General features: G+C 40.8%; 1 protein-coding gene across 3 annotated transcripts in view; it reads left to right on the forward strand.

Moving 5' to 3' along the window:
- Nucleotides 1-15,267, forward strand: part of KYNU (kynureninase) — a 940,604-nt gene that overhangs the window by 827,276 nt on the left and 98,061 nt on the right. The window lies entirely within an intron of this gene.

Consider the following 15,267-nt stretch of genomic DNA (forward strand, 5'->3'; position numbering starts at 1 on the left):
CCTACCTTTTGTGTCAATTTACCTATTGAGGAGGCGTGATTTCCTTGCAGATTACATTTTTGTCAGTGGCCTCTGCTGGTCAAATTCCTATGCTACAGCCAATGTGTCATTCCTACACCTGGGTTTGGAGGTGTAGGAATTTTGACATATTTCAGGCACAGCGGCCAACTTCCTGACAATACATCACTTTTCCAAAACATCATAAATACTACTTTGCCCGTTTTACGGGGGATTTCACATGGCACTGCCTACCTTGCAATTATTAGTTTGAACGCGATGCAGTCGATTCTGATAAGAACTGACGCAGGCTGATGAATAGTGACCCATCTGACTAGATGCATTACAATATAAATATGAAGCAAATAAAATGCTGCTAGACTTTAAGAATAAATTACACAGCGGCAGCACAAGCTCCTTGTAAATTAGTCCTTTAGTATTCAATCCACACCTACAAATGTTGTTATCATCTAAAAGAAGCTTCTTTGCAGGCAAGGTTAATATAGGATTCACTTCGCATTTATTGTTTCGCAATTCCTATCTTAAATGGAAAGGTTATTTCTTGCATCCAAGTAGATCTCAGGTGCCGTACAGATTTTTTGTTCTCCAAATATTTTGAATCCTCTAACATGCCCATATATTTTGTCAGCCTTCTCAGCTCACTTTTGCTAATTTTCATTCTTTTAATACATTTAGTTTTATTGCCAAACGTTTACATGTGTTGTGGAACCTCTGCCTAAAGGTCTTTGGCCATGTTAATTCGCTATTTTTAATCTCAATTTGACATATAGTTGAGATTTTTAAGGAATCACTCTGGACATTTCTGTTCCGTTTGGACTGTCTCCATTTGAATACCCTGAATCATTAAGGAGGGTGGCAGAGACAAAAAAGACATTTCAGGCATTTTCCGTCCTTCAGTTCCCAATTAGTATTTCGACTCAGGTTAATCACTCCATATTGGAGTTGTGGCTAAATCAAAGCTTGAAAGGCAGCTAGGACCAGTCTTAAGGAGGGCCCACCATATGATTTACTACATTTCTTAAGGCAAGTTACATTTTAAAGTGCTTTTGCTCATAAGACTTCAATGTTGCATTTCCATGTTAATTTTTGGACCGCATTCCCAGATATTTATATTTTTTAACCACCTCCATTTCTGATCTATTGAGCAGCCATTTGTGCTTACAGTTCTTTTTTCCAAACAGGAGCACTTTAGTATTATTCAGGTCAGTTATAATTTTTTCTATGTGAAATATTTAGAGAACACATCTAGGTCCTCATTTATGTGATTTTGGTTTAAGGGAGCGCAGCAAGGCACCTGCGCTGTCCTACACCAAAGTGAAAGGACAGGAATGCACAGTATTTATGCGATATGGTGCATTCCTGTTGTTTCTTCCTGCACTGGCACAGTTTCAGCAGTCTAGCACCAACATAGACAACTTTGCACCCTGGTTCAAGGATGCTTTTGTACCATGCCAGAATTTTATATGCAGGAAGGGACACCTTCATGCACAAAAGCAATCCTAAGAGGTGTGGTCCTCCTTTTATGGGTGCTATAGAAAACAGCACACATAGATAGAGGAAAAAACTAGGAGAAATAAAGATATTTCTCCTTGTCACACCTCACCTTGGGAGGCGTATGGATTTGGCACTTCCTGAATTTACATGAGTTTGTAAATCTGGGGCAACGTCAAAATCCATGGTGTTGTGTGCTAAAACCCACCACAAGGCCCATGGAACTCCTTCCGGCACAGAGTAAAGCGACACAACCATTTGCCATGCATTGTCTTACACAAAATTTATGAGGCCACTCAAAGTCATGCAGGGTGGCTTTGTGTGGGTTAATAAATTGGATTTAGAGCCCTGCGTCACGCATGTACTACTTTACATGGTGCAAAAGTGATGCAGGACTCTCAATAATAAGTCCCCTACTTTGCTCTACAGGCCAATTTATGTTACATCCATAAAGGCCACATTATCAGTATAAAGAAGACAAATACTATTCATCTTTGGGCTGAAACTATTTATTATTTCTTGAGTTTCTGGTTGATCTGCTAGAAAAAATGGAAAAAAAGTGGCAACAATAATAGCCCTGACTGAGGCCATTCCTAATACATATTTTCTGTGACAATGAGCCATGCTCATTGAGTACCACTTGAGCCCAATTATCCCCATGACTTTTTGTAAGATTAAAAGCAAACAACTTGGTAATTCATTCACCCTCCAGGCAACTCTTCAAAATTCGGGGTTCACCTTTCCGCCCTGATGGCCCATTGCGCACTCGGCAACTCTAATAACATAATTCTGGGTGACCTCAATCTAAATGAATGAAACAAAGAATCCACTCATTCAAACCCTGAACAACCTACTACTAAAAAACAACCTGACCCAACACTGTTCAGAAGAAACTCATCATAGAGGAGCAATCCTTGATGCAGTTATAGCCGCAAGCAATGCAATCTCCATCGATCACATCCTCCCCATTGACTGGTCTGATTATCACATAGTTCTCTTTCACATCAACCATGCGATCTTGTTCAATCTAATCCCCAAGCAAGACCCCCCAAATGGGTCAGAAACTCAGCCCAGATCCCTCGAGCTGACCTAGAAGAAAGAATCAGCTCACTCCTACCCAACACCACTGACCACCTCTCAACTACCAAGCTCACCTCTCTCCACAACTCCAATATGATGCTCACCCTGGATCAAATTGCCCCCCCGAAGCTAAAGAAATCCAAGAACATCCCCTCCAGATCATGGTTCACCACTGACATCAATGAAGAAAGAAGACAGCTAAGAGCCGCAGAAAGAATCTGGAGGAATAAACCCTCCGCCCTCCACCTCAATCAACTCCAAGCAGCCTGCAGGATGTCCAAAAAGCACATTAAGAACAGAAAGGCAGCTTTCTTCTGCTCTGCACTAGATACCGCAAAGAACCAACCCAAAGAGCTTTTCAATATCATCAGGAATCAAACCTCCAAACACATACCTTCTTCAATACAGGCAACCAAAGAACGACGCGACAACTTCGCCATCTTTTTCAATGACAGAATCGCCAAGATTGACCTCGCATTTGGCTCAAATCTCATCCCCTCCAATGAGATCAAAGCGTCCCAATCTCTTGTTAGTGCTTCCTTGAACCCTCCAAAACAGTGGTCCTCCTTCATTCCCATCCAGGAAGCAGAGATAGTCAAACTAATCACCAATGCTAAACGCTCATCTCACGCCCTGTATCAGCTACCTCCTCACCTGGCCAAAGACCTGAAGCTCGTCCTAGCCCCGCTATGGTGCAAGATCATCAACAGCTCACTGAGCTCTGGAATCGTACAACAAGTCATGCCACTGCTGAAAAAACCAGGACTAGACACTGAAGATCTGAATAATTTCAGACCTGTATCAAACCTACCTTTTTTGTCCAAAATCCTGGAAAGATGTGTACTCCCTCAGTTGTGCCAACACCTGGATAACATCAATCTACTAGATCCCCATCAATAGGGCTTCAGAAAAGGATGAAGCACCGAATCCGCAATCCTCAATGTCATGGACAATCTACTCAAGTCACTTGACTCGGATCAATGCTGGCATCTCATCCTCCTAGATTTATCGGCTGCATTCTATACAGTTGACCACAAATTGCTCATGAAGGTTCTAAAAGAAAGGGCCAGTCTGCAAGAGACGGCCCTCTACTGGTTCTCATCCTTTCTCCACAACCGCTCACAAAGAATAAAAATCAAAAACTTTGAGTCCGTCATCAACCCCGTCATCAGAGGCGGTCCACAAGGGTCAGTGCTCTCCCCTCAGCTCTTCAACATTCACATTGAACGCACTACCTCTCTACTCAGAAAATCCAACATCCCCTTTCACTTATATGCAGACGACACACATCTTTATCTGGAAACCACCTCAATTGACGACATCCAGAGACTTAACATCACATTCAAGGATGTTCAAGACTGGCTCACAAACAATCACCTGAAACTCAACCAAGAAACAACGGAAATACTCCTCATCTCCAACAAAGACCAAAACCCACAAATTGGAGAATGGCTAAAAGCCATTGACACCCTCAATGGTAACCTCACCCTTGCGGATTCGGTAACATCTCTAGGGATCACCCTAGACCGAAACTGGACATGAAGAAACACATTACAAGATCCGCTAAAAGTGCCTTCCTAAAACTGAAATTACTATACAAAATAAAACCCTTCCTCTCCAGAATAGACTATGGGATCGCTGCCCTGACTGGGACAGCAAAATCTCACCTCGCCCCCCTGAAGACAACCTTCAATGCAGCTGCCAGAATGGTCACTGGAATTAAGAAATACTAACACAGCTCTCCCGCTCTCAGAGTACCTAAATGGCTCCGAGTTGAGTTACGAGCCAGCTTCAGAACAGCCTGCCTCACACACAAAGCCCCGCACACAGGCAAACCAGAATACCTGGCCGGCTAACTCAAATGGGCCGGCCAGTCCAGAAACTTCAGGAGCTCCAACTCTCTACTACTCATCCCACTGAAAACTCATAAGCATAAAACCGCAGCCAAATCTTTTGCTGGAAATGCTCCAAAAATCTGGAACTCCATCCCCCCACATCAGAATAACCTCCTCATTTTCAAAATTCAAGAGCCTACTCAAAGCCCTCTTTCTCGACCGCTCTCGAGCGAACCGATGGAGCCTAGGTAGCTCCCCAGCTGATGCTCAATCTTACCTTAGTTTTCTAGGCTGATGACACTGACTCGGATCAAGAAAACTTTTTGTGTATAAACTGATTGAATGATGAATACGATCGGATAATCATCAGGTTTGTCTTGCACCCTCCTCCCCTCTGCCCCTTCGCTCATGTGCTTGTTCCCTTCCCTGCTCGAAACCTCATGTTCTTCCAATTTCCTGTACCATCTGTTTGCACATTATTGTATATGCTGTGAAGCGCTCTGATACCCCTGGGTCCAGCCAGCGCTATATAAAACTCCTAAAATAAAAATTAAAAAATAAATAAAATATGTTCTCAAGGTTTCCCGTAGTAATTTTCCAGTCAACCATATTAAAGGCAGAGTGAAGATCCCCAAAGGAACAGTACAAACATTCTCTTTGCTCCATGGCTTTTTTTGCTATAGCCCAAAAGTTGAAGTATTCGTCAATAGTCGAGTGCAAGTAAGAGTGGGGGGGGGCGGTGGGGCTGGGTGGTGAGGGATTTCAACAGACAACGAGGTAAAATTAATTATTTATTTAATTTTCCTTTGTGATTGTCTGTCAAATTCCCCCAGCCCAGGCCCACTGGCCCACCGCTCTTACCTGCACGGGCCGCAGCTAGGCGAGTACCCCTCCTTGAACCTACCTTGCTACATGGGGATTATGCATTTGGTCTCTGCCCATACTCTCAACATGCCCAAGAGTATTTTCTAAAAGATTTTTCCTACTACATCGAAGAGGTTTACTTTCCTATAATTATTAGGAGCATTTGCATCACCATTTTATAGTCGGTTTTATCACTGTTCCCTTCCAGCTAGTAGGAAAATTTCCCAGATTTATAATTCTTTTAAATAGCAGATCAAACAAGCAAGCTCACCAATCAATATTTGGTTGTACAATTATTGCTGGAAGATTATCTGGCCCAGCTGCTTATGTCAATTTTAGTCCTGATATGATTGCTTTAATTGTCCTGAATGAGAACTGATTCCTTATGTGATCTTCGACATTAAACATACCGGGACACGAATTGTTCGATGTCCCAGCGTTGTAAAATTTCTCGAGGAATCATGTCCAAGCATCTTCTTCTACCATACACCTCAGCTTTGCTTATATCTTACCAAGCTCATTCTAGACAAAATCCCCAAATCTATTAGAAGTTTTGGTTTTGGTCACTTCTAGCATGACCTCCCATCATTTTTCTCAATGTTATGCTTTTCCTATTCCCAAAAAAACCCTTTATACTTTCTTCTAAGGTCAGCAAGTAGGGTTTTCCCTTCATTATTCCTGGGGAGTCTTGATTGTTTTTCCATTTTACTTATCTGTATTTTAAGGCCAGTACACTGTTCATAGGATCACATATTTCTTTGCCTTTTTTCAACCATGATTATCTTTCCTTGGTTAGATTATCCCTCATACTATCACCTCAGTAATTATTTGCTCATACCAGGACCCAAGATTAACGGGTACCTCTTCTTCCGTTAGCACGTCATAAATGTTCTGATAATCTTTTTGCAAGGTTAAAAGCTTCTAATTTATTTTTGTTGTTAAGTGTCTTGGATAATCCACTGCTAATGGGAGCATCTGATCTCTTTTCTCCTATGTTCCCAGATTTAACACTATGCGTAGCAGATGGTGATCAGTATCTCCCATTTGAATAACTTAAAATTGATGCACATACATATGATCCGAAGTGTGCATGAAGGCATAATCAACGGGACAGTTCTGATTACCATATATCATGTTTTTCTTGAAGGAATATCTATAGATGGGAAACATTTTAGCTGATTAGACCATTGGAAGAGAGCAAGTTTTACAATGATAAACCCTCGAATTGACTGGGTCTTTTGAAAATATATCAGGACTTATAATATTTGCAGATAGCATGTATTCATATAATAGATCAGTCTTACAAGAATCTAGTTTGTGAATAATATCTCCCATCACAACCATTAGATATTATGTAAAACTCGAGATAATTCTAATCAAATCATCTTTAAAAAAACACCTGGGCATCATAATCACCATAATCCCCAGTTTATAGATATATATTCATGACAATAATACCATCAAAAGGTGACTTCACATTACCACATGCTAAAATCCAATTGGATTTTGCACTAAAATGAGTATCCTGTAGCACTTTCCCATATCCTTGAGGACAGTGAGGTGGATATCAATGTAAGAATGCCCTCAGACTGCTGGAACTTTCACAGATTTTCAATGAGCGCAACCGTCCCCCGGAGCAGTGCACCCTGATTAAAGTTACCATTTACCCTCTGGGAGTGGACCTTGATTATTTTTCCTACTGTCAAGATCCACAATAGACTCCCTGGGAAGAGAAATATCAGTGAAACCCAAGGAATCTTCCCAGCATCATCAATCACCTCTAAATGAGAGAGAGAAAGAACTTACTCAGCCCTTGGAATGACAGGGTCTTGTGCCTCATGATGATGCTGCTTCCCACACTTCCTTCCCTCCTAGCTGCAGGCAATAAGAGTATGAAAACACATACATTGAGGATTTCCTCTAAATAGGTGTTGCTTGTCACCACAATCTGCAGTCTTTCCAGAAAACCATTATTAGTGAATCTATACAAGAGGTTCAACCACTTTGCAAAATAGTTAATGAAGCAGACCATGCTACAAGAAGTCTATGCATCACAACCTGCTCAGTTGTTGCTAAGACTCATGAGCGGAGTGGACCATGGCCCTTGCAGAATCAGGCAACACTCAATAAAAAGGATGTCTCAAACAGAAACTGTGGTTTAGCTCTTACCACTCCAGCTACTGTGCATGAGTGGGATAGAGCAGCTGGCAGGCACTGCAAAAAGAAACGAGAGCCAAGCTAAATCCCCAGCCATGTTGACCACCGGCAATACAGCCAGTGTCCACCTGTTACAAGCATATCCAATAGGAGAAACAATACTTACTACTGGAAATGAAAACAGGTCAATCCTTTCTGAGGGAGACAACGTGAAGGTTTGTCTTGGAGGTTTAGAGAACAGTTGATAAGCAGAAAAGTACACTTCTGAATAGTGTAAGACAAATTCTTCTTCCATGTTATAGAATAGAGGGAACTCTGTCTCATGCAATGCACATTTCCTTACCCATGTTCGAAATGGTACACAGAAGTTGGGTTAGGGAATAGTGGGTAAAAATCCCTATTTTATGGTTCCTTCAAACTCACCCTGTTTGACAATGCAAAAACTTGCTAGTGCACATGCAAACAGTTTTGTGTTTTTGGGGATTGTTCACACATAGCCAATCATCAGTCATATTTGCAGCTCTCACTAGTATTTATGTTCTCTTGGCTGCTTCCTTCAGGTGGCATCAAGAGTACATTGCTTTTGGTAAATGTGTGGATTCACTTGCCTTTTACTTCACATGCTTGTTTATATCTCCTTTAACTAATTTTTGTGCTGTGCTAAGTGCCCATTCTTAAGAAACAGTTGCAATCCCAGCTTCTCCAATTATTAGCCCTTGAAAAATTCAAGGCACTGAGTCCAGATTTGCAAATAGTTCACACAAGGAAGGACAGCAAGATAATTGAAACAGAACTGTACCATATCTACTAATAAGTGGTGCAGTTCTGCTCTCCATCAATTGTCTCCTTTGCATATGTCACCCTAAGTGAAGATGCCCTGGAACTGGTCCCAGGATGCTTGATCCCGGTCCAGGAGGACCTGGCATGGTAGTTCAGGCTGGACTGTTCACATAACAAAGGGTCAAGACTGATTTGCATATGACAGGATCCAAACTGGAGTGGTGAGCAAATGAATGATGGATTAAACCCAGATCCTTGTGACTGTGGGTGAATGCTTGCATTGTCCAGCTTTCCGTCCATCAATTGTTTCTTGTGCATATATTTCCCTGCCCTGGCACACTTCTGGCAGCAATGCATGCATGCAAGCTCCCATGCACCGCATGGTGTCTGCCTAGTGGCTGGCATAGTTTTTGCACAGGAAGTGGTCTTATCCTGCACAAAAGCTATACTTTAGGGCAATTTCCCCAATGCATGTGTGCTGCAGAATGCTGCATGCATGAAAAGAGGAAAAAAAGAGAAGAATAAAAGATGAGAAATATAATGCCTCCAGGAGGGACAATAATTACGCATGAATCCCTGTCCATAACTCTTTGCACATATGGATTCTTCAAAACCCATGGGTGGTTGCATGGGAATGCCCATGTAGCATCTATGGAATGTCCCCTTGATGCAAAGTAAGAAAAGGCAGCACATTGCTTGTAAGGTTTGGTACCAAACCACACAAATCATGATTTGCGTTTGTAAGAGAGTGTGTTATTAGTTGTGCAGGATGTGAGGCCTGTGCAAGTAATAGGTCCACAACGTCCCTTTACTGGTAACAAATAACCGCATTGTAGTACTTGGCTCTCACAGGGTAGCAAAGCAGAGCACTCCAAGGCCTACTCGGGGGAGGGGTAGTGTCGGCTAGTAATCACTATTCACTGACACACAATAATAACACTCAGTAAATTATTGTCCAGTCAGTGCTTTTTACTTGAAAATGGAAAACTATATTGGTTACACTACACACACAGTACTACATGGTAAACACTGTACAAATATATACTTCAGGCAGAGTGAAATACCTTTGGTAACATCCTGAAATCACATTTGACCCCTATAAGGACATGAAGCCCACATCCACTTTACCCCCCCCACACATATACCCGATAAAACACCACAATATGGTGGTATCACTTTAAAATAAATCAGGCCTTTTGGTTTTGCCAAGAAGGCACCATAATAGTAATATAAGGAAAGCATATTGGCTTTGTCAAAAAATCACCTCAGTACAGGACCAAATTGCGACATGAAAAAACTCAATTAATTAAATCAATAACCATGTTTACAGGCAGTTATTAGTATCAATAAAGCATTGCAATATATATCAAAAACGACTGTCATAATATTAAATAATATTAAAATTAAAATAACCCATGCGTGAATAGTTATTAAACACTTTTAGGACATATAATCTGAAGCAATAGAATTAACCATTAGAGATTGCTTTACTCCCAGGCTGTGGTAAAAAAGCTCCAACCTTAAGTATGCTCTTTGTAAAGGGAAATTGTGGGGCTAGGTTGACTAAGCAATGATTTCAAGCTGCTTCCTTCATTTGAAGTCCTAGTTAAGCTCAGGCTGTATGCTTAGTAGATTTTGGGGCGGGGGACTGGTTACAGCAGGGGATAAGTTTGTAGCACACATATTCATTCGCCTATTCTGATTATAGTAGATGCTGTATTTTTTATGCCGGCATTTCTCTATATTCAATTGGTTGTTTTTCTCCTTGTTTTTTCTTTTTCTTCTTTTTTTCTAACTTTTGCTTGGGGGTAGGGGTAAGATCATCGGGTGTAATTACATGACACCCAGGCTAGAAGGGGGAGGTGAAATGTGGTTAGTGTGATGGGGGGAGGGGTTCAACATTTCTGGGGGTGGGTCACCAGGGTTGGGCGGGGTGTATAAGAAGCGAAAAAATGAAGTCCTTTTCTTGTTTTTTGAGTCCATTCAGGTCCTAAACTCTAGTCTTGTAAGCTTGACTCTTGCTGGTACATTTAAGGGGCTTAAGACTGGTTTAAATTTCAACCATGGCTAGTAAAGATCTGCTGAAAGTGGTATCTTTTAATGTTAACAGTCTTAACAACAAAAAGAAAATGCGTGCAATCGAATCGTGGATTAAATTAGAAAACCCGGCAGCGATTTTGTTGCAAGAGACCCATATTCCAGCTGTAAAATTGCCCAATTTTTCAATGTTCAGATCATGGGCTGCCAATAGGGGATTTTCTTCGTCCTCAGCCTCCCATAGAGGGATAGCCATTTATTAAAGCAAAAAACTTCAAGCAGAGGTTGTTAATTTTGATAAAGATTCACAGGGGCGCTGGTGTTGGGTCACTTGTTTCTTTAGACAAAGTAAAAGACTGTTAACGTTTGTCAGTATTTATGCCCCGATTGAGGATAATCATAAGCCCTATGAGGATCTTTTTCAATCCTTAATTCAGGTTTCTGGGGAATTGGTTGTGGGGGGCGATGTTAATATCTTAATCAACCCCAAAATAGAGTCATCAGTGAAGGGTAAAAAGCAGCTGAAACCTAGATCTTTGAGAACCCTGCAACATTATGGGGCAACATTCGATCTTCATGATGCTCGGCGTATGGCTTTTCCTACTAAAACTGCATATACTTGCTGGTCAGGCAGATTTTGTTCATCGTCTCGTATTGATATTTTTTTTGGCTTCACGTATCTTGAGTTTTAGTCAGCAAAGATTTCTATATAAAGGATTCTCTGATCACGCCTTGCTGGTTCTTGAGTTATTTTTGGGTAATTGTTCTAGGTCTCCTAAACGGTGGTTGTTGAATAGACAATATTTGAAGGATGAGGATTGGGTCAAAACTATGGGGATTGTGATAAAAGAGTTTGTATCACAAACTATTGCGCCTGCACCTCTGAGTGTGGTATGGAACACACTTAAAGCCTTCGTTCGGGGGTTAATTATTGACAAAGATGCTGAAACGATTAAAAAAGTCAAGGATGAAAAGAAAATCTTGGAGCAAAAGATTCAGATGTCGTACTCTGCCTTTTTAAGTAACCCCTCTATTTCTAACCAGCGGCAGTTGGATCACGCTACGCGTGCTCTTAGTGCCAATTATTATACTCAGAGCAATGCTTCATTTTAGCAACATCGCCAAAAAGCTTATGAGGAAAGCAATTTAACCGGTCGGTTCTTAGCGTGGCAGGCCAGGGAGCAAGCCGCCTCAAATCAGATTAGGACACTGAAATGCCCCTGAAACTGCTTTAAGTATAAACGACCCAATTAAAATTGGTGATATAATGCAACGGCAATATGAGTCCATCTATGGTCAACACCAGACCGTGGATATGACCTTGCTAAAAGAATTTCTTCAGAACAACTGCCCCCCAACACTTTCAGATGTTGAGAAATTATCTATTGCAAGCCCCTTCACTATGGAAGAACTGGAGGGCGTTATCAAAAATCTACCAAATGGGAAGGTCTGTGACCCGGATGGGTTTTTCGCCCAAATTTTTTAAAGTCTTCTTTAGTTCAGTGGCGGACATCTTTCTTTCCTTGGCAAATTTTGTGCTCGAAGGGGGGGGAAATACCAGAGTCTTTTAGACAGGGTAACATAGTCACCGAGGATTCGAACTCCTACCGCCGATAACTTTGTGAAACTCTAACTATAAAATCATTACTAAAGTGTTGTCACTTCGGTTCAATCATTATGCGGCACAATTGAGACATCTGGACCAGAACGGTTTTATCGCAGAGAGGCAACTAGCATCTAATACACATTATCTATCGGAGGCGCTAGATTATTTTGAGACTCAAGGAATACCGCCTTAGTTCTCTTGCTAGATGCCGAGAAGGCTTTTGATCTGGTTGTTTGGTAAACCTTGTTTAAGATTTTAGATCACTTTGGTATTTCCTCTAAGATCACAGCCCTGATTTGTAATTTGTATAATAAGGCAGAGGCTAATGTAATTCTTAACAACTCGGTGGTTGGGCGGGTCAAAGTAAAGCGGTGCACAAGGCAAAGGTGCCCTCTGTCTCCGGTTTTGTTCACATTTTTCATCGAACCACTGGCAATAGCCATAAGAAATTGCTTTGATATCCGTCCCCCTATCCCTTCTATGGCAACATTGAAATTATACTCTGACAACATTATGCTCATCATCAAGCCAGAAATAGAGGTTCAGGCCAAACTTTTCCAGGTTTTTGAAGACTTTGAGTTACTTGGGGGGTATCGCATTAATAAAATGAAGACCAACATTTTAAAATGCAGCAGTGCAGGTTGGATCTGGACCCCAGTATCCTTGCTTGTGCCTATACCCTTCCTAAAAGATATTTGGGACTTTTTTTTCTGACAGAGTTTCTGATATATATCATCTACATTTTCTGCCACTCTTGCGGAAAATCAGGCCTTGTTTGCAAATTGGAACTCTTTGCCGCAATATATTTTAGGCTGGGTTGCCTTGATTAAAATGTCTGTCCTCGCTCTCTTTAATTTTTTGTTTTCAATCATTCCTTGTTGTCTGTCAAGCACTTTTTTCACCCAAGTAGAGTCTATGTTTACATCTTTTCTGTGGGCAAAAAAATCACCACGTATTGCACTTAGCACATTGTATGAAGAACAGGATCAAGGAGGCTTAGCCCTCCCAATCCTCAGGGATTATTATTATGCTTATTTTGCTCAGTTCTTGTCTACGTTTAAATATCAACCTCAGTCACACCTGTTTAATAATTACTTTATGGACTTAATGTGTAAGAAAAGACACATTCATTGACCATTGTTTATCCCCGAAGCGATTTCGCTATCAGTGCCTTCATTGGTTTCCCAAAAAACGTCAGGCACTATATAAAAGATATTCTATTCCGGTAATCAATTCAACCACTTTATTAGTTGATATCTTACCATTAGCAGGGATTACACAATCCTCAGAACTTACTTTAAAATGGGCATCTGTAGGATTTTGTAAGGTTTTAGATTTTCTGAGGAATGGAAAATGGCTGACTTTACTCTTTTAGGGTCACATAATATCCTCCTTAACTTCCTCACTGAATTAGATGTTTCTCAGATTAGCGAACAACATCAGCTAATTAAAGAACTTTTAGAAGATCCATTTACGAGAAAACCAGGGGCATTGAAAGAGCGTTTAGCCTCAGTTAGGGCCCTAGATCTTGGGCAGAAGGCTATTAAAAAAATGAAGGGTTATGAAGACTTAGAAATCTCAGCTAATTTGTGGTTATTCATTAACACTCTTAATTTTAACACTCTTAGGCCCACATGCATCAACATAGCCATTTGCGATTCTTTATTAGGGGAAAAATAAGGACTCGCTAATAAGGAATCGCAAATGCTATGCATAAAGAAATTGCTAAATAAATTGCGATTTATTATTATTCCTTAATGCGACTCGCAAATTGCGAATCGCAATTAAGGAATACCTACCCATTCATTCCTATGGGCCTAGAGGCCCATAGGAATGAATGGGAAGACATTCTCAATTTGCGATTAGCAATTAGCGAATCGCAAATTGAGAATGCGATTTCAATGGTGCAGGGGTGTCCAAAGGACACCCTGTTGCACCCCTGAAATCAATCTGTGCACATATGTTGTGCACACACATGCCCTAAGGGCATATGTGTGCACAACATGACATTTTGAAAAATGCACAAAAGTGCATTTTTCAAAGTTTTTGCAAATTACGTTGAGGTTCAACCTCATGGTAATTTGCTCCCCCTAAGTGCGAATTCGCAATTTTTTAAAATTTCATGCATTGCATTTAAGAAATCGCAAAATGCGATTACGTAAATGTGATTCTCAAATTGCGAGAGCCTTCACCCTTCATGCATCCCAAAAATTCAAATTGCATTCGCAAAAACGGCCGATTTTTGCGAATTGCACCATTTGCGAATGCAATTTGCAATGATGCATGTGCCCCTTAGAGGCCTCAACTGGCATAGGATGCTTTTTTTTTGTAAATGGCAACTGTATCGAACCCCTGTATCTTTGTCTAAAATGTATCGCAGTCATTCATCACATTGCTTTCGCTGTGTTAATTTTTCTTTAGCTAACTGGTCAAATATAATGTTACAATGTCCTATGATCAAGACGTTCTGGAAGGACATCTTCTGTTATTTGGAATTCGAATGTGGCACTGAAATAGCAGTGAGCCATTTGTTAATCTTAATTGGTAATGATCCTGACCTTTGTCTATCCCATCATATGGTAAAATTTTTATACATTGCAATGGCAGTAGTCAGATCACTGGAAAGGTGGAGTACTGCTGTCATCTCTTCTGTCCTGGAATGAACGAACAAAATGAAAGCAGTCAGGAAAAGTGAACGTTCCCATGCCCTACGTGTGGGGGGTCTTAAAAATTTGTGAAAATATGGGCTTCTTACTTTGACTGAGATTGTGACGGGGATTACCTTATTCTATTTTTTTTTCTTGTTAAAGGAAAGGGAGGGGAGGGAGGAGGAAGAGAGGAGGAAAAGGAGAAAAAAAAGGGATTTGTTTTCTTCTTCCTGGCTTTCTTTGCATTTGTTCCTGAATTCATATTGCTTTCTGCATTATTTATGAGATTGTGGAAATTGTATGTTTACCTAAAGGTATTCTTTTTGGTTCATGGTCTTGGCTGTAATGGATTTATTGTATTGTTTTTTTCTGTCTGGACTTCAATAAGAATTGTAATAAAAAAAAGTATGCTCTTCATGTCATGCATTTTGGGACAAGGGAGACATAGGATTACTTTGGAAATGGTTATGAAAGGAGAAGGGAGGGCTGCTGTACTCCTGCAGCCCCCAAGCACTTCCTTAAACATATTGATGGTATTCCTGCTTTAATTGGGTCACCACAAAAGGTGGAGCATTTGCAAATTAGATTCTCCCAAGGCAATATGGGGTGCTCCCAGACTGGGTGCATTGCATATTTTATTAGTGACTTTGTACTTTTCCTTTTGCAATGCAGCTTTGTGCCATGCGGGTTGTCCTTTAATTTTAATTTATTTTTTAAAAAGGGGTGCTTTGTCCCACTTGGGGCATCTCCA

Source organism: Lissotriton vulgaris, chromosome 2_1, assembly GCF_964263255.1.
Source record: "Lissotriton vulgaris chromosome 2_1, aLisVul1.2, whole genome shotgun sequence".
Lineage (NCBI taxonomy): Eukaryota > Metazoa > Chordata > Amphibia > Caudata > Salamandridae > Lissotriton > Lissotriton vulgaris.